We start from the raw sequence: 5,758 nt of genomic DNA, 5'->3' as shown, positions 1-5,758 counted from the left end.
TTTCTTTCTTTCTTTCTTTCTTTCTTTCTCTTTCTTTCTTTCTTTCTTTCTTTCTTTCTCTCTCTCTTTCTTTCTCTCTCGCTCTTTCTCTTTCTCTCTTTCTTTCTCTTTCTCTCTCTTTTTCTTTCTTTCTTTCTTTCTTTCTTTCTTTCTTTCTTTCTTTCTTTCTTTCTTTCTTTCTTTCTTTCTTTCTTTCTTTTCTCTCTTTCTTCTTTCTCTCTTTCTCTCTCTCTTTCTTTCTTTCTTTCTTCTTTCTTTCTTTTTTCTTTCTTTCTTTCTTTCTTTCTTTCTTTCTTTCTTTTTTCTCTCTTTCTCTCTTTCTTTCTCTTTCTTTCTTTCTTCTTCTTTCTTTCTTCCTTCCTTCCTCCTTCCTTCCTTCCTTCCTTCCTTCCTTCTTTCTTTCTTTCTTTTCTTTCTTTCTTTCTTTCTTTCTTTCTTTCTTTCTTTCTCTCTCTCTCTTTTCTCTCTTTCTCTTTCTCTCTTTCTCTTTCTTTCTTTCTTTCTTTCTTTCTTACTTTCTTTCTTTCTTTCTTTTTTATTCTGTCTTACTTTTCTTTGTTCCTTTTCTACTTTCTTTCTCTGTTTCTTTCTTTCTTTCTTTTTTCTCTCTTTCTTTCTTTTTTGTTCTTTCTTTCTTTTTCTCTCTCTCTTTCTTTCTCTCTCTCTCTCTTTCTTTCTTTCTTTCTTTCTTTCTTTCTTTCTTTCTTTCTTTCTTTCCTCTCTCTTTCTTTCTTTCTTTTTCTCTCTCTCTTTCTTTCTCTCTCTCTCTTTCTTTCTCTCTCTCTCTTTCTTTCTCTCTCTCTCTTTCTTTCTTTCTTTCTTTCTTTCTTTCTTTCTTTCTTTCTTTCTTTCTTTCTTTCTTTCTTTCTCTCTCGCTCTTTCTCTCTCTTTCTTTTTTCTTTCTTTCTTTCTTTCTTTCTTTCTTCCTTCCTTCCTTCCTTCCTTCCTTCTTTCTTTCTTTCTTTCTTTCTTTCTTTTTTTCTTTCTTTCTCTCTCGCTCTTTCTCTTTCTTTTTTCTTCCTTCCTTCCTTCCTTCCTTCCTTCTCTTCCTTCCTTCCTTCTTTCTTTCTTTCTTTCTTTCTTTCTTTCTTTCTTTCTTTCTTTCTCTCTCTCTCTTTCTTTCTTTCTTTCTTTTTCTCTCTCTTTCTTTCTCTCTCTCTCTTTCTTTCTTTCTTTCTTTCTTTCTTTCTTTTTTCTTTCTTTCTTTCTTTCTTTCTTTCTTTCTTTTTTCTTTCTTTCTTTCTTTCTTTCTTTCTTTCTCTCTCTTTCTTTCTCTCTCTCTTTCTTTCTTTCTCTCTCTCTCTTTCTTTCTCTCTCTTTCTTTCTTTCTTTCTTTCTTTCTTTCTTTCTTTCTTTCTTTCTTTCTTTCTTTCTCCTCTTTCTTTCTTTCTTTCTTTCTTTCTTTCTTTCTTCGATTCTTTCTTTCCTTTTTCTTTTCTTTTTTTTTGGTTTTGGGCCACACCGGCGGTGCTCAGGGGTTACTCCTGGCTGTCTGCTCAGAAATAGCTCCTGGCAGGCACGGGGGACCATATGGGACACCGGGATTCGAACCAACTTGGTTCTGGATCAGCTGCTTGCAAGGCAAATGCGCTGTGCTATCTCTCCGGGCCTCTTCATTTCTTTCAACTAAAAACATCTGCCACTTGGGGCGAGGCAATAAATAGTACAGCAGATAGGGCATTTGCTTTGATGTAGCCAATGCAGTTTGATCCTGGAACCTCATGTAGTAACTCAATCCTGTTAGAAGTAATTTCTGAGTGCAGAGCCAAAAAAAAAAAAAAAAAAAAAAAAAAGCCCCGAGCACCACTGGGTGTGGCCCAGAAATAAAATAAAATAAAAACACCCAAACACTTCAAACACATTCTGTGTGAGTTTTTAATTCCACCATCTGCCTGAACATTACATGTTCTGGGGAAGTTAGAACCATGCACAACTGAGTTCCAAGCATGACATACTGTTAATTAGTGAAGAGACCATTCTCACATAGGAAGTTTTGCTTTTATTTAGACTCCATAATTTATGATATTATTAATATTAGTGCTTTGGGAATACAACATAGCAATACTATAACCACAAGAGGACCAGATTAAGCATCAAGATTTTAAATTTTATTTGCCTTTTTTTTTTTAGATAATTGAAGTTAAATGACATTTTTTTTTTCAAATAAGCCTTTTCTTTTCTTTTCTTTTCTTTTGGTTTGTTTCTGGTTTTTTTTTTTTTGTTTTGTTTTTTTTTTTTTTTGGGCCACACCCATTTGACACTCAGGGGTTATTCCTTGGCTAGCGCTTGCAAGGCAGGCACCTTACCTCCAGCGCCACCTACCCGGCCCCTTTGGTTTGTTTCTGGCTATGAGCTCAGAAATCACCCTTGGGTTGGGGGACCATACGGGATGTCGGGGGATCGAACCACTATTCGTCCGAGGCTAGCACGTGCAAGGCAGATACCTTACATCCTGTGCCACCTCTCTGGCCCCAAGCCTTTTATTTTTCCATCCAAATTTTCTACAAAGTGGCTTGTATTTTACTTTAGAGCTTACTTTATTTAAAATTAAAATATTGGGTTTTGATAGCATGACTTCTAAAGTTGCTGACAATAATTTCTCACCTTCCATTCCACCACCGACAGCTTCCCTTCATCAGAGAACCCATGTCCTCCCATCCCCATATGTCTCTCTCTCTCCCCCTCCCCTTTGTTATTGTTTTTGGCCATACTCAGTGATGCTCAGGGGTTACTCCTGACTGCAGTCAGGAATTATTCCTAGCTTGGGGATGCTGGGGATTGAGCCTGGTCAGCCTCGTGTAAGGCAAACTTTCTGTCCACTCTACTATTGCCTCAGCCCCTCCACATATCCTATTTAAGCTTATTTATTATCGTTTGGGTCACATGATTCTGTATGTTGGACTCCATATATGAGGTTTCCATATATGCAGATACTTTGCCTCTATGCCACAGATGAGCAGAATCTAAGTCTTGCCCCTGTGTTATGTCTGGATCGACTTTTCTCATTTCTCATTTTCTCATTTCCTCATTCTCTTTCCAGCCCAGGGCATTAGGGTTGGAGGAGAGATCAGGTGGCCCCCAGGGTTGACTAGATAAGATGGGATGAGGAGACTATTTCACCTTCAGCTCCCCAGCGGAACATTCTGGCTCCAGGGAGCATGTGGTTGATTTCCAGAGAAGCCACCGTCGGTTCGCACTTCCAATTTCCACTTGACTATTAGACTCGTTGTGCAACTTGTGTTAGGCCTCCTGACCCGTCCCCTTCCAGAACTCCTCCCGAATCCCAGAAGCACCCCAGACCTTCAGAAAGACACACTCTGCAGGGTCTCAGCTTCCCTGGGGTCCCCAGCAGGCGGCGCCCCAAGTCCCGACCCAGCCCTTCTGGCGCGCCTCCCTCCGGCGCTTGGGACAGGACCCAGCCGCTCCGCCCTTCAGTTCCCGGGCTTGGGGGCGATCGGGCGGGCTAAAGCCGTTGCAACTCCGGACGGTGCACCCCAAGTCCAGCATCCTCAGATCGCGCACTCCAGCAGAGCACCCTGGGTTGAGCACCTGGACCGCGCCCCCCTGCGCTTTCCGTGCAGCAGCCTGCAGCCTCCAGTGAGTAGCGCTCGACGGGCAAGACTGGGCACGCGACCGGGCTGCAGGGGAGCCCAGGTGGGGCTGGCTGGCGGAGTCCGAGGGTGCTGAGTCTCCCCTTGGTGGACCCCGAACCGACAGGAGGAGAGCGGAGCTGGACGTGCGCTCCGGGCGCTGCTCTGGGCCGCCCGCTGTCTTCCCCGTGCGCTCCGAAGGCGGCGCTACGCAGGGACTGAGGGACAGATGGCGGGTGGGGGAGACCGCAGGGAAAAGGGGGGAAGGGGGACCTAGGCAGGAACTGGGAGACTCGCACCAAGTTTTCCGGAGGGTCCTGAGAATTTAGGAGGGTCCCAATGGGCCTGTTTTTTTGCGCGCGCCAAGGAGTGATATTTGGGGAGGATGGGGACTCCACTCTGTCACTTTATTTCTGGCCAGGAAGAAAGTGACACAGTGACCAGGAGCGGAGAGACTCTGGGCTGGGGTAGCTGCAGGCCTGCTGGCCTGGAGCTAGATACCCCAAGAAGAGAAGAAGGGGGCGTTTGGCGAGTGTTGGAGCGAAGGATTGTACAATGGGGAGGACATGGTACAGTCTCGCAGCAAGGCAGTTCAGGATTTGACTCCACTCATACCTTAAGGTGCTCCCAGCTTCTCCAGGAGTAATTCTTTTTTGTTTTGTTTGTTTTGTTGTTTTTGATCACACCCGGCAGCGCTCAGGGGTTAGTGACAGTTCCAGTGTAGGGCTGTGTACTGATTTGGGCTGGTTGCTGGGGCAGATGTACAGTCTGTATTGGCCCTGCCTACCTCCCCTCTCTTAGTCTCTCTGGTTATTAGGTATTGGGGTGAACCTGTGGCTGCTTAGGAGCTGCACCTTCATCAGAAAAGGATCCTTGAACAGGTGGGGGTCATCTTTAGAGATTGGGGTGAGTCAAAGCCTCAGGGTGCCCAGAGGGGGTACTGTCATGCTGGAGCCCTTCTGTTGAAAAGAAGCAGATTCTTCACTGACTCCTGTTGTGGTCCCACTTCACTGATGTGCACAGCTTGAGGTGGGATGATCCCCAAATGTCAGTAGAATGAGGGGCTCAAGAGAAGCGATTTATTGAGAGGATCCCTTAGGGTCCCTGCTCAGCTATCACTCTGGAGACTTCCCTATGGTTTGATGGGTTAGCTGTGAGATTTTCTTCAAGTTCCTCCCTTCCTGTACCTCAGTTTTCTGCTTTTGTAAAACAAGTAGGTTAAGCCTGACAGCACTGGGTCTCCAATGCCCCCTCTAGATTCTTTATTTTATTTATATTGGTGGGGGGGGGCGGGGACACACCCAACGGTATTCAGGGATTACTCCTCACTGTACACTCAGGGATCACTCTTGGGGATCACTCAGGGGAACTTATGTGGTTGGCAGTGCACAAAACAAGTACTCTACCTTTACAGAGTATCTATCTCAGCACATAGAACTAAGAAAGTGGAAGTTCCCTTTCCTCATGCTGGTGCTTCCTAAAAATCCCCAGACACTGATCAATCAGTTCCTTCTTGTGAGGGTCTAAGAATCAGGGTTAACCCAGAAATGGGGTCTGTTTAGGAGACTGAATTCCAGAGTTGAGGAAGAGATGCAGGCAGTGAGTGAAGTCTCCTCTCTGCACTCTAGAGCCACAATTGGAACCGCTACCTAAGAATGTTCAGCCATGTCCCTCCCTTTTAGCTCTTTGATCTCACTCCAGAAATGCTCCTTTTCATTTCTTTCATCGGTGTTTGGAGCTGTTTCTTTTAGTTCTGTTCCTATTAGTTCTGGGGACCTGAAGTGTGAGGCATTGGACATGGGAAAGGCATACTCTAAACCCTCTGAGCTTGTTCTGACCCAAGATTCACATTTCTGAATTCACAAAAGGCAAATTCTTCTTGGGGAGAGAGGTGTTGGAGCTTTAAGTTGTGATCAGTTGTTTCATACATGACCTGTCTGAGAGGAAGGCTGGTCTTTCACTTTAGATGGTCAATGTTTATTGAGTACCTGCTGTATACTAGTGCATAGGAACAGCAATGAGTGTCACCACTTCTTCTGACAGGCCTACTGTTAAAAGGGAAGAAACCCAAATATATCAGGTACTAAATAAAGCTTCTAATATATTATCTTGTTTGGCTCATAAAGTCAGTATTAAATTCTTTTTTTTTGTTTTTTTGTTTGTTTGTT

Source organism: Suncus etruscus, chromosome 1 (assembly GCF_024139225.1).
Source record: "Suncus etruscus isolate mSunEtr1 chromosome 1, mSunEtr1.pri.cur, whole genome shotgun sequence".
In the NCBI taxonomy this organism is placed as follows: Eukaryota; Metazoa; Chordata; class Mammalia; order Eulipotyphla; family Soricidae; genus Suncus; species Suncus etruscus.
Note: the sequence above shows the minus strand (reverse complement) of the source record.